A 15,515-nucleotide genomic window follows, 5' to 3' on the forward strand; every position below is an offset into this window, starting at 1 on the left:
CTTAGAGACATCCAAAATGAATTCGTTACTAAATATTCATATCTGGGAAATTCCCTCCTTCCTCCTCCCCCCACCCTCCCACAAACCCCCAGATATGCCTATGCCTCATGAACTACATGAATTGTTGTCTTAAAAGCTTATGTTGCTCTTAGTGCCTTGGCTGGCAGGAAACTCAGAGCCAAATTTGCAGATCATTGTAGGGAGTGGGTGGATCCCTATGGCAGTCATTTCTATATCTCAGCTCTTCCTTTGACCTTGTTCTTCTATCTATAATTTTCCTCTACCTGCTTTATTGGTATTTTATTTTATTGCAGGTATTCTTATAGCCACTTCAAATATTTGTATCCACTTGCTTATTTTTAACCAGGGTCAAACTACTTTCTGGTGTTTCAGAAGCAGTCTATAAAATACGGGCAACCTGCCAGCCATTGTAGCAGGCAACAATACTACAGGCACGGTGCCAAGTGACTTGGCTTTAAATTACAGCCTGGTTCAGCACTGCGTGTGCATCAGAGGTCTCTGTGCACTCCAGTGTAGAGCCTCCTATGAACAGGCAGACCCAAGTCTGTCCCCCACGGGCCCAGAGGGAATTTCCTTCAGTGTGATCGCTGGGGTCCCACATCCCTTCAGCCTGCCCTGTCCCTCCAAGTTTATCTCACTGGTACAAGCACTATTTGTCACTTGGTAAGATAGCAGGGGATCCATGAACTTTTATTCATTTAGGTTTATTTTTGCCCGTAAAGAACCGAAGATTCCAGGATTCACTAAATTCATTCAAACGTCACGAGAACGTGACCCTATCTTTCAGCCTTTCACGTGATTCTGGACAGCCCAAACTGGACTTGTCTCTTCTGACAGCAGTAAATACTTTTCCTTGATTTCAAATCCCTCAGAGATGACCTTCTTTCCCTCTTGGTCCTTGCATTTAAACGTATGAGCAGAGGCTGTATGTAGGTCGAAGCCTCAACAACCTTCCAGTAATGAGGTTTTTCTTGAGGATTTCGGTTCTGCCAACATTTGGTGATCCAGCAACCGTTCTAATCTATAGAATAGACATTTTTTAAAAAATATATTCTCATTGATTTTTTACAGAGAGGAAGGGAGAGAGACAGAGAGTTAGAAATATCGATGAGAGAGAAACATCGATTAGCTGCCTCCTGCACATCTCCTACTGGGGATGTGCCCGCAACCCAGGTACATGCCCTTGACCGGAATCGAACCTGGGACCCTTCAGTCCGCAGGCTGACGCTCTATCCACTGAGCCAAACCGGTTTTGGCAGAATAGACATTTTTATCACAGGATTTAAAATGTCTCAACAAAATAAACAATTATGAAATGTTCCTATCCTAAACTTCAATACATTTATTTTTTTATGCTGATTCTTATTTTACCAGCTTTTTCTCTAGACATAAATTCTGTCCTGGCTTCAGATAGGTCTTTTCTTTTCATTTCTATTCTCCAAACAGATCAGGCTCCCTCTCTCTCTTTTTGTTGAGTCACATTCCCTGTGCCCTTTACTGATTCCAACCAGAACGTTGTACTGTGCTATGTTTATCTGTCACACTGGGAGGCATTCTGGTGCCACATATAGTAAATCTACCTCTAAAAGGAAATTTCCGAATGGAGAGTGTCACGGGAAAATATTGTCTTTTTTGAACAGTTATATGCCCATCCCTGAAGCAACCGTGAAGCCCAGTGGTATGGCTCCCACTCCTGGCACTGGGTCAGGCCTCCCCGACCACATAACCAATCGAGGATAGGTCAAGACCTAGGAGCCACAAAGAGTGGTTCCAGCCTGGCTGGTATGGCTCAGTGGTTGAGCATTGACCCATGAACCAGGAGGTCATGGTTTGATTCCCAGTCAGGGTACATCCGATCAATGATCATCTCTCATCATTGATGTTTCTATCTCTCTCTCCTTTTCCCTTCCTCTCTGAAATCAATAAAAATATACTTTTTTAAAAAAAGAGTTGTTTCACTACCCTGTTCATCTCAGGCTCATAATAGTGAAAAATGAGAAACTTGTACCTAAATGTACAGTAATAAAGAAATTGGCATATAGATTGCTGTATCTTTACAGTGGTATATTATGCAGCCATTAAAGATATCACATCCACAGATTTTATTAACGTGAAAAAAAATTAAGTTCTTACCTTAACTGAAAATAACCTGGATACCAAATTATATATAGGCAGTTGATCAAAACTGTTACAAAATGCGCAGAAAAAAAATACATCAAAATGTTAGTAGTATTCCACTCAAGTAGTAGGGTTATTTCCTCTGTCTGTGTCTTAGTAGTTTGTTTATATATTCATTCATTTTTGCAAGGTACATATAGATAACCTTACCAACTTGAAAAAATAAAATTATTTAAAATATGGCTGTACATTTAACATGACCACCATTGCATTTTCAAAGTACTTTTCCCAGATTTGGTTTGTCCTTCCAGGCTATTTCAGGAAAACATTTTCATACCGTGTTGCTCTCATTGATGTACCTATTGTCTGAGCATTTGTTTGTAGCATAGCAGCCTTACAGCCTCTAAGCAACGTCAGGCTATAACTAGACAGAATTGATAAAATTGTTTGTCCATTCTGTTTAACGTGTGCTTATATACTTGGTTGTTTCCCAATTTATTTCAGTAGTAAAAGAACTGAAAATTATGGTCATCTGGTAAGAACACCATAAAAGCTGATATATTTAATTCACCCTACAAACTAGAAGCAGTTTTACCAGAAGAAACAATCACTATATAAAACATAACATTACAACCAGGAGTATATGTCCTTGAAAAGAAGAAGCTATGAAATTAAGTGCTCAGCAACTTCAGAAATTTTTCCCTCCATATGTGTTTCGTACAGATTTAGATATTTTTGCCATCTTATTTAATAGATAAATGGTAGCAAACACCAATGGCTAAGGAAGATGTATAGGATAAAAATCTAAAATAGAGAAAATTCTAATAACCAATTTTTTTCTTTATCAGTTCATAAACCAAGAAATAGACTGCCGTTACTCATTTCTGTCAGGAGGCTCCTCAGCGCTGTTTCTAGAATAGCACTGAACTATGGGAAAATCACTGCTCTACTCCTGTTTACTGAGAGGTGTTTTGTTTCAGGTATGTTAGTATCAGCTCCCCAACTAGTTCATGAGCCCTTTAAGGCTAGTGACCAAATGTTAACTATGTTACCTTTGTGCTCCCTCCTCCAAACACCTCGTATATAGTAGAGTATCCAGGAAGCACGCGTTAAATATTTGTTGGCTGGTTTATATATAAATTAACCATCCTTCCAATTACCCCAGTTAAGTTGTTCTAGAAGATTATCAAAGCGATTTGCCTTTCAAATAACTTTTGGTCTTGTTATTATTTTATTAGCATTAAATAGCCTTTGGGAAAAAGTTATAGATGACTCAAAAATAAGGAGCCCAGGTAAGGCTTTAATGCTATATAATAAAAGCTTAATATGCTAAGTGTCCGGTCATCTGGTCATCCATTCAACCAATCAAAGCGTAATATGCTAATGATATGCTAAGGCCACTCAACCACTCCCTATGATATGCAGTGACCACCAGGGGGCAGAAGTCAACCAGTCATTATGACGTGCACTGACCACCAGGGGACAGATGCTCTGACCAGTAGGTTAGCTTGCTGCTGGGGTCCAGCTGATCAGGACTGAGCGAGACAGGCCGGACACGCTCTGGAGACCTCCCACGTCTCTCCCGGGCCCTGATCGTGCTCCGGTGGGTCCCTCAGCCTGGCCTGCACCCTCTCGCAATCCGGGACCCCTCGGGTGATGTCGGAGAGCCAGTTTTGGCCTGATCCCACAGGCCAGGCCAAGGGACCCCACTGGTGCACGAATTCGTGCACCGGGCCTCTAGTAGTAAATAAAATCAGTGTAAGCAATTTTACCAGACCTTCATCCTCTCTGCCAGTCAAAGTGTCTCTCTTCTCTTTTCCCTTCTCTTCCCTTTTCTCCCCTCCCCTCCCCTTCTTGCCTCCTTTCCCCCTCCCCTCCCCTTCCTTACCCTTCCCTCCCTTCCTCTTACTCTCTCCCTTTCTCTTCTCTTCTCTTCTCTCTCTCTCTCTCTCTCTCTCTCTCTCTCTCTCTCTCTCACACACACACACACACACACACACACACACACACACACAGAGAAGTGAGATTTTGTAAAATTCAATTTTGCCTAAGTTGGGAGATTTCCCCATATATGCTTATTCAGTATTGTTATTCAGGATGACCAATAACTATATAACTAAATCATGGCCAAATTGAAGATTTACAATAGATCGCACTATCAAAAGGCCACTAAATTTTTAGATCTTCATTCCACAATCTACATTAAGCTCCTAATGTATGCTAGACACTGTGGTAGGCATTTGAAAGACTGAGCCAAATATCACAAATTCTCTATCTTCAAGGTCTTTTCTGCTTTAAGAAAGGCAGACAGATCCACAAACAAGTATTTTTAGTGAAGTGCATTAGCTGTAATAAAAGGTGTACAATTGGTGTTTTTGTTGTTACTGTTGTTGTTTGTTTGGCTAAGTACAATGTGTTCAGAGAATTAAGTCAGTTCTCTACTCTAGGAGTCAGGTCTATAGTTAAATGAGCAAATGAGCAGACATTTTCCTTAAGTTTTGTTTCCTGATTATAAAAAAAGAAAAATTATGAACACCTAGATTCAATAATTTTCTTTTAACGAAAAGGCTTGTGAATTTCTCCGAGATGAGAAATATGTGTATTTTTAAGCACTATGGGCAGACAAAGGTGTCTGCTCCCAGAAAAATAATAGAGGTCATCTCTTCAATGAACAAGCCTTCTGAACGCTGAAGAGAGAGGCCTTAGGGTCTTTGGCTTTTTCTGTTAAACAGAAAACTGACTTTTAGGAACATTAGTCGGCATAAACTTAAAAAGAAAAATTGTCTATTTTTATTTTATTCCTCAGAGAAATTTATCCTCCTTCGGCCTTCTGCCTCCGACTCATGTCTTTTTTAAATTAAATCTGACCCTGGAGATGCTGTTAAGTTAGGTCAGTTTTGCTGTGGACTGACTTTTGAAAGCACATTTTAATTTCAGCATCCATGCAGCCGCGCACTACTGAATTGAATAGGCTGTGGTTATGGGAACGACAGGAACTGAGACGGAACCAAGAAATATGTTACTAGAGAAACCTTTTGAGAGCTGACAGATTTTAAGTCACTCTTAATAAGGTCTGATAGGTTCAGGAATAACATGTTCTAGGATCCAGGAAAGCAGCTTTTCGCCCATCCTTACCATTGGGGAATTATCTTCATCCTCACGTGGCTGCAAGCTGAACAAGTAAACCGAATTGAAATGGGTCTCGGTGAGCTGTGCTGCATAAATCTGAATCTTGGGCATCAATAACATTATCTTGCTAAGTGCTTAGGAAGGGCTGTGCTGCTAGCATCTGGGATGCATTTTAATTCCGTTTGCATAAAACAAAGAATAATCCTTTAGGCTCTTCTAAAAAAGAAAAGATGGTTGAGAGATTTCAGCTTAGCTTCTGTTGATCAATGGTGAATCCTAATATAATAGAAAGTTAAGTATTTCCCAAAGGCCTCCATGGACCACTAGTTCTGAGGGAAGACGGTGGCTATTATGTGGGGGGAAATGTTCCAGGATCAAGTGAGCCTGGAGAACCCTGCAGCAAACTGATTGTAAAAAAAGAAAAAGGTTGTTGTTGTTTTGTTTTGTTTTGTTTTTATGTGTTGCAGGGTTTCTACGAATCTTTAATTATGAATTTCCAGGAGGACAATAGAGATGGAAGATCTAAAATGTTGAGTGTTCCCTTCGCAAGACATCTTTTGAGGGACAGGCAAGGCTGTGTTATGACTTTCATGTGCCCTTCCCTTCTTTCATAAGCAAATGTTAAGAATTCTGTTTTATAATTGTATTGGTAGAAAGCTGAATATATTAATATTATATAACAAAACATCTTATCTGACCTAAGAGGGAAGGTGGGGGAGGGTGGGTGGGTGGCAGGTAATCAACCAAAGGCCTTGTATGCATATATGCATAACCCATGGACACAGACAATAGGATGGGGGGGGGCAGGAAGGGGTCAATGGAGGAAATAAGGGGACATATGTAATACTTTCAACAATAAAAAATTATTTTAGAAGAATATTATATAACAAAACATTTTATCTTACCTTAAACATGTTTTTGCTTATAACTTTAACAGAAATTATAATACCTTTGTGAGCCCCTAAAAGCATTGTGGACTCTAGGTATTGTGCCTACTGTGTGTAATAGTTAAGTGACACCTGGGGACAGGTTGTACATAGGAGTGAGCCTCTGCACAAAACATAGACAGGGGGCTCTGGAGACACAATATGGCATCCCATCAGAGGCGCTGAGATGGCGTTGCAAGGTCATTCCGTTCCTTCAAGCTACTGTAACTGAAGAAATGAAAGGGGAGACACACACACACACACACACACACACACACACACACACACACACACTATGGCATGAGAGCCGACTGTGGCAAACCTCCATGTCACTACTTCTATGTGAACTCGATCCATTGAGAAATGTTCCCTTAAACTAAAATACTCTTATCTATTTTTACACGTTCAGTATAAATCTATACAGAGTTAGATAAACTAGCTGGAAAAAATAGATTCTTAGTTACTCACTTCTATTTATGAATCTAGCTACCCATTCACACTCAGGGCATCTTTGAGAGGAAAAGTTCCTTAGTTCAGCTGGATGTCACCAACCTTGATTATATACATGACTTTCAATGTGTGGCTTTATTATTTTGTCATGGTGACCTCAGTGGCCAGAGAGGATGAAAAATGAGCAGCATGAATACTTTCTTGATAACTGAAGTGGGGTAAGGAGCTGTGGGGAAGGCTCACAGTGACTTGGGCATGACACCAAATTTGACTTCACCAAAGACTGGCGATTCATCCAGAAAGATAAATTAGTAAAGGGAATTTTCTCTATAGCCTGGAGATGTTCAGCTGCAGAACCATGTGTTTTGTTTTTCTACTAGAAGTATCTTTACTCAAAAATAAATTGCCACTTTCTGGCTCAGGAGCAAAGGTACACGGATCCTAGAAATACACCGCACTTTAGTACATTATAAAAGCGGCATTTAAAGTTAGTGCAGAAAAGATGGATTATTTAATAAGTGACACCAGGCCACTGACTAGCCATTTGTGACCAAAATAAATTGGATCTCCATCTCACCCCTTACATCCAAGTAAATTCCAGATGCTTCAAAAACAAAAATCTAATAGAATGAAATCTTAGGAATGCTTAAAAGAAACATAAGTGGATATTGTTTATAATCTTGGAGGGAGAAGGCTTTTCTAAGCATGACACAAACTGATTCAGATAACTACATTAAATTTGAAGGATTTCTATACCAAATAATTGAAAACAAAGGGTCAAAAGAAACCCTGAGAAAATCATGCCTATCTATAATAATAAAAGCGTAATATGCTAATTAGACCGGGTGTCCTTACGGACAAAGCTGGGGTTGCAAAGGAAGCCTGGTCCCTGGTGCCAGAGGGAAGCTGGTGCCAGCAGCCGGGGGAAAGAAGACCTACTCTTGCATGATTTCATGCATCAGGCCTCTCGTATATTATACAAATATAAACTAATATATTCTCCTTACAGCAAGTTGGGTAAATATAAAAAAAAGTTGAAAGAACAGAATTACCCATAGCTCCTCCACTCAAAGACACTACTGTTAGCATGTACTTAAAAAATTATTTTTTCTCTACTTTATTTTTTACAAATATGATATCATATTCTAAAATAATTTTGTGTTTGGCTTTCCTCACTTAGCAAATCTTATCACATCATTTAAAAAATTCCTTTGCAAACACTATTTTAATGGCTATAAAATATTTCATAATTTTTCTAATAATTTTCTTTATCGCTCAACATTTAAGTTGTTTCTAAATTTTCATCAGTGAACATCTCTATGCATAAAGCCCTTTCTTTTTTCTTTTTCTTCAGGATCTTCCCATTAGTGTAATTCTTGGAAGTGGATTACTGTATTCCAGGGTGTCAAGGCTCTTTATACAAACAACTAAATTGCTTATTGTTATTTACACTCCCATCAGAATTAAGAAAAAGTTCATGTCTTATTATGCTCCTGCAAACATTTGATATTATTATTAAAAACAAAACCAAAAACCTTTGCTACTTTGATAGGCATAGCTGAAGTCTTTTCATTTGCATTTCTTTGTTGCTAAAACTGAATATTTTTCTGCTATGTCTGTTAACCACCTTTTGTTCTTTCGTAAGTGTGTGTGTGTGTGTCCTTTCTATTATGTCCTTTACCCATCCGTCAACTGCGTCTTAGTCTTTTTCTTACCAAGTTGCAATAATTCTTCATATGTCAAGGGTGTTCATAAATATTTTTAAATTCTAAAATAATCATAAACTTACAGAATATTTGCAAGTTCAGTATAAAGAACAACATCCTTTTTAAAAAAAAAACAAACCTGTGGCATTCCTGCAAATGTTGCCTCCAGTTCATAGTTTAACTTTTCATTAGGATTTAGTTTTAATTTTAGGCTTAAAATTTGAGTGTACTGGGAATTTTTATCTGAATTATTTAATCTTTTCTACGATAGATAGCTTTCCCTGCTTGAGAAATTAAATATTTACTTCTATTTTTGTCAAGATCTTTTTAAATGGTTTGATCTACTTTACTTTTATCCTTTAGTTCACCCAAAATATGAGGTGAATATCTGAATTGATTTTCCCCAAAATACTTAGAGTGTCTTCCAAACAATTTATTAAATAATCTTTCCTTTTGTTATTGGCTTGCAATGTTCTATTGATCACATGTTAAATTCTTGCATAAAGTAGAGTCTGTTTTGTGCATGTGTCTACCTAGTCCTGTCTGTACTATATGTCTTAATTTATTATAGCTTTGGGTAAGTCTATTCCCCTTTAATATAGTCATTTATTTTCCCAAACTTTATAATTATTTTTTAGATAAAAAATTGTGTCTTTATTTGGCATTGAATTATACATATAAAATATGATAGACTAACACATTTGCAAAATGTGGCCTCTCTATCAAAGAACATACCTCTCCTTTTATGTTTTAGCAGTTTGGGGTTTTTTAAATATAGCCCTTTACATTTCCTAGGATGTTAGAATACATTGCAAATAGAATCTTTCCATTGCATTTTATTGTTTTGTAACTGCTGCTGTATTAAGAACAAGCAAGAATGTTGTCCAATAACAGAGAGCCAGTTGCATATCTATTTTATGTCTGTCTATTACCTTACTGAGCTTTAAGTAATTCCAGAAATTTCATTTTATAATCATAGTTTTTCTCATGCAGAATATCATTCATAAGTAATGGTAATTGTTTCCTCTTTTCCAAAATTTAGATCTCATTTCTGTGTACTGTCTGCATTGCCACAATTGTAATTCAATGTTAAATAATAATGGTGGACGTTATATACTGATTTTGTCTCTAATTTTAATGAATTTGTTTCTGTGGAGGATTGTGTGGCTATAGATTATTTATACATATAAATTTTGGCTTACATAGAGCTTTGGGTCTCTTTAATGCAGTGATAAAAGGGTGACCATTGGTCCTAGGTTTTGTTATTTATTTCATGGCTACTATATTTTTAGTCTGAATATTTTAGGTTGTTTTTTTTTTTTAATTGATTTTAGAATAGGGATCAAACCTGCAACCTGGGTTTGTGCCCTGACTGGGAATCGAACCAGCCACCTTTTGGTGTATGTGATAACGCTCCAACCACTGAGCCACCGGGCCAAGGCAGTCTGAATATTTTTAAGGCAGTAAAACCAGGTGCCTGCTTTAGTCATGAAACAAATATACCAAAAAATAAAATAAAAGTTTTTTTGATCCTTTAAAATATACAGAGAGAACACCTAGTTTTAAGCTATGTTAATTTTGGGTGAATTATTCAAGGTCAAACTTGTATAATGAACCTCCAGGTAACTGAATATGTTAACTTATTTAAAATAACAGTATTGTTATTTTAAAGTTGGTATCTGTTGGCTTAGACTTCCATAATTACTAACTTTGTTCCAGAATAATTCATCTATAGTACTTCAATAATTAGGGAGTAGGGTCAGTTGTTTTTATTTACTTATTCATTTATTTAATTTTAATTTTTTGTTGTTGTTGTTAATCCTCATCCAAGGATATTTTCCATTGATTTTTAGAGAGAGTGGAAGGGACGGGGAGAGACACACAGAGAGAAACATCGATGTGAGAGAGGCACATTGATTGCTTGCCTCTGGGGTTGAGCCTGCAACTGAGGTACGTACTCTTGACTGGAATCAAACTTGGGACCCTTCAATCCGCAGGCAGGTTGATGCTCTATCCACTGAGCCAAACTGGGTAGGGTAGGGTCAGTTGCCTTTAAAGTCACTTTTGGTCTGAGCTCGAATCATAGTCATAGTGTTTACACATCAAAGAATGCTCTTTTTTCTTTTATCTATTAAATTCAATTCATCCACAAATGGTAGACATTAAAAACGAGTTAAAAGGCAACCATATTTTATCCTGTTGGAAAAATGTAGTAATCTGTGAAGGGACCATTTCTTTTGAATGTGACTCTTGAAGTAATCAACAGGGTGGATTCTTCAGTGGGCCTGTGATATGTGAGTGCAGCTGGCCTAGAACCAATTCCTATCTATGGAATCATAAGTCAGGGCATGAAAATAAATGGTATAGTCCAGTGGTCGGCAAACTCATTAGTCAACAGAGCCAAATATCAACAGTACAACGATTGAAATTTCTTCTGAGAGCCAATTTTTTAAAACTTAAACTATATAGGTAGGTATGTTGTTATTAACTTCATTAGGGTGCTCCTAAGGCTTAGGAAGAGCCACACTCAAGGGGCCAAAGAGCCACATGTGGCTCTCGAGACGCAGTTTGCCGACCACTGGATAGTCTAATGTTGTCCCTAGAGACTTCTTCACATGGTAGTAAAGAGTGTAACAAAGATTTGGGGTGAAATAGTTATACATAAAGCCATCTGTGTCCTAGGAGATTCATCATATACCACCTGGAAAAGTCAGATTTACAGTTTTTTAAAAATATATTTTTATTGATTTCAGAAAGGGAGGGAGAGGGAGAGAGACCTAGAAACATCAATGATGAGAAACATTGATGGGCTGCCTCCTGCACACCCTGCACTGGGGTTTGAGACCGCAACCCAGGCATATGCCCAGACCGGGAATCGAACCTTGACCTCCTGGTTCATAGGTGGATGCTCAACCACTGAACCATGCTGGCCAGCTATCACCGTGTTTTAAATATGAGGAGCTCAGCATGTGGTTTACATGCAGCCAGCTTTACACATTTACTCTGACTGTATACTCTTGCAGTCATTTGAAATTATGACATTGCTCAAGGTTAGACCAACACACAAGCCAGATATGTGGTTTTGCTATATTAACTTCGATTTTTTTCCTTCTGATCCTTTGTTCTGCTTTGATATATATATTCTATCTACTCTGATATAGACTTAAGCAACTCAACAAATCCCAAAGCATATTTGTTCCTATTTAGTTATATTTTCAATTTCTGATGTGTTTCCTGGGTCTAGCCATCATTCTCCCTGATACCTAATTTGGATACACAATAGCTATCTGAGTATCTTATTTAGAGAAATAACGCTGCGTTTTCAGGTGGCATAACATATGAACCTTTAATTGGCTAATAGCAACCTCTGCTGGACTGTGAGTCTTCCCTCTCTCCCACACCCCAAAATTAGAGTATTCAAAAAATTATTTAAACACCCATTCATTTAAGAACATAAACATCATAAAGAAGGTAAAATAGAAAATTAAAGTCAGAATTCCACCTACTCACCAGCATTTTTTAAATTATAGGTGTACATGTAAATATGAAATTGTATCACAGGGTGGCTTTGATTTACATTTTCTAATGACTAATCATGTTAAGCTTCTTTTCTTGTGCTTATTGGACATTTATAGTCTTTCATGAAGAAACGTTCAAATCCTTTGCCCATTACTTACTAGATCATTTGTTTTTTATTGTTGAGTTGTAAGGGCTTTTTAAAAATATATTCTGGAGACTAATCTCTTATCAGATATATTATTTGTAAATATTCTTTCCTGTTCTGTGGTTTTCCTTTTCACTTTCTTGATAGTATCATTTGAAGTACAAAAGTTTTAAATATTTTTTAAAATATACTTTATTGATTTTTTACAGAGAGGAAAGGAGAGGGAATAGAGCGTTAGAAACATCAATGAGCGAGAAACATCGATCAGCTGCCTCCTGCACACTCCCTACTGGGGATGTGCCCGCAACCAAGGTACATGCCCTTGACCAGAATCGAACCTGGGACTCTTCAGTCCGCAGGCTGACGCTCTATCCACTGAGCCAAACCGGTTAGGGCTAAAGTACAAAAGTTTTTAATTTAGAAGTCCAACCTACCTACTTTTTCATTATTTGTGCTTTTGATGTCACATCTTTAAAAAAAAAGTCCCAATAAAAGGCCACAAAGAATTACACATATGTTTTCTTCTGAAAATTTTGTGGTTTAGGCCTTTAATCTTTTTTAAGTTAATTTTTGTGATTGGTGTGAGGTAGGGATCCAAATTAATTCTTTTGCATGCAATGTCAATGTTCAGCTGTCCCAAAATTATTTGTTGACAAGACTGTTTCCCCACCCCCCACTGAAGGTCGTGGCACCTTTGTCATGTAACAATTGACCATACTTGTACTTTTCCTCCTGGACTTTCAATTCTATTCCATGGATCTCTATATCAATCCTTAGGTCAGCACCACACTGTCTTTATTTGGAGTCAATTTTTAAAATTGGGAACTGTGATTCCTCCTACTTTGATCTTTTTCATAATTGTGTTAACTATTTTTGAGCCCTTACAATTCCATGTAAATTTTATAATCCACTTGTCAACTTCTAAAAAGAAAGTCAGATGGGATTCTGTTAGGGAGTATGCTGAATCTGTAGATCAGTTTGAAGAGTATTGACATCTTAGGTGTTTTGACCCATGAACATAGGACGACTTTCCATTTAGTTAGATTTTCTTTATTTCAACACTGTTTTATAATTTTCAGAGCATATGTTTATACTTATTTAAATTCATTCCTATGTATTTTATTCTTTTCGGTGCTACTGTAAATGGAATTGTTTTCCTAACTTTACTTTTATATTTTTCATTGCAAGTATAAAAATACAATTGATTTGTATCCTGCAATGTTACTGAACTCGGTTTTTTCCTTTCAACAGTTTTGTTTTTTAAAGTGAGTCCTTAGGATTTTCTACACACAAAAGCTTCTCATCTGTGAAGAGTGATAGTTTTTAAAAATATATATATTTTATTGATTTTTTACAGAGAGGAAGGGAAAGGGATAGAGAGCTAGAAACATCGATGAGAGAGAAACATCGATCAGCCGCCTCCTGCACACCCCCTACTGGGGATGTGCCTGCAACCAAGGTACATGCCCTTGACCGGAATCGAACCTGGGACCCTTCAGTCCACAGGCCGACGTTCTATCCACTGAGCCAAATGGGGTAGGGCAAGAGTGATAGTTTTATTCTTCTTTTCGAATTTGGATGTCTTTCCCTTTTCTTGTCTATTTGCCCTGGCTTGAAATTTTAGTACAATGTTGAAAAGAAGTGGCAAGAGGGGACAGCATGTCTTGTTCCTGATCTTAGGGAGAAAGATTTCAATCTTTCATCATTAAGTATGAAGTTAGCTGTACATTTTTCATAGATGCCCTTCATCAGCTTAAGAAAGTTTCCCTCTAGCCCCAGTTTGCTGATTGTTAGTGGTTTTTTTTTTAAAAAAAAAAAAACTGAAAAGGATTTGGGGTCTTGTCAAACAATTTTTCTGCATCTATTGAGATGATTGTGTACTTTCCTCCCATTCATTATATTCACATGATGTATTACATTGATTTTTGTATGTTGAGCCAACCTTTCATTCCTAGGACAAATCCTACTTGGTCATGGTATATAATCCTATTTATGTACTGCTAGATTTGAATTACTTACATTTTATAGGGTATTTTTTGTATCTATATTCATAAGGGACATTGGTCTGATTTTCTTTTCATGAGATGTTGAGTGTTTAGTTTTGGTACTAGTACCATTGGCGTTTTAGAATGAATTAGGAAGTATTCTCTCCTCTTCTATTTTTGGAAATATTTTATGAAAGATTCTTTATTAAACATTTGGTAGAACTCACCAGTACTCTGATGGTTGGCTTTTCTTTGTGGGAAAATTTTTTATTACTCATTCAATCTGCTGTCTTTTGATTATGGTTTGCATGGTTCATAGAACAACGGGACAGAATATCAGCAAGGAAATAGAAAATCCATTTAGATTTTCTATTTCTTGAGTCAGATTCAGGAGTTTGTGTGTGTCCTTTAAAGAATTTGTCCATTTCATCTAGGTTATCTAATTTGTTTTTCATAGTATTTCTTACATCCTTTATATTTCTATAAGGTTGGTAATGGTGTCCCTTCTTTCATTCCTGAGATTCTATTCATTTTTTCATGGCCAGTCAGATTAAAGATTTTTCATTATTTTTTATCTTTCCAAAGTAACAACTTTTCATTCATTTTTGCTATTGTTTTCTTTTCTCTATTTCCACTGTAATTTTATTGTTTCTTCTGCTTGCTTTGGTTTCAATTTATTCTTTTTTCTAGCTTAGTAAGATGGAAAGTTAGGCTGTTGATTTGACATCTTCCTTCTGTGTGTGTGTGTGTGTGTGTGTGTTTTTCAGTAATAGTTTATTGATTTTTAGAGAGAGGAGGAGGAGGAGAGAAAAACAACTCTGTGAGAGCGTAACACCCATCGGCTGCCTCTTGCACACCACCACGAGGGGGTAACCTGTGACCTGGGCATGTGCGCTGACTGAGAATCTAACCAGCAACCTTTCAGTATGCAAGATGATGCCCAACTAACAGCCACACCGGCCAGGGTAACATCTTCCTTCTTTTTAAATAGGCATTTACAGATAAAAATTCCCCTTTGGGTGCTGTTTTTGATGCATCCTGTAAGTTTTAGTAAGGTGTGTGTGTGTGTGTGTTCCATTGTGTCAAAGAGTTTATATTTTCCCTCATAATTTTGTCTTTAACCCACTAGTTATTTATGAGTGTGTCAATTTCCACATATTTGAGTTTCCAAATGTCTTCCTGTACTGATTTCTAAAACATTCCATGAAGGTCAGAGAACATATTTTTCATGATTTTAACTTTTAAAATGTATTAAGATTTGTTTCATGGCATACCATATGACCTGCTCTGGAGAATGTTCCATGTGGTCTTGAGAAGAATGTGTATTTTGATGTTGTTGGGTAAAGTATTCTACAGATGTTTGTTAGGTATGGGTGGTTTGAAGTGTGACTAAATTTTCCTATTTCCTTGCTGATATTCTGTCCCGTTGTTCTATCTATAATGAATGGTGGGGTTTTAAGGTCTCTAACTACTAATGTTAAATTGTGTATTTCCTTTCAGTTCTGTCAGCTTTGCT

Source organism: Myotis daubentonii, chromosome 11 (assembly GCF_963259705.1).
Source record: "Myotis daubentonii chromosome 11, mMyoDau2.1, whole genome shotgun sequence".
In the NCBI taxonomy this organism is placed as follows: Eukaryota; Metazoa; Chordata; class Mammalia; order Chiroptera; family Vespertilionidae; genus Myotis; species Myotis daubentonii.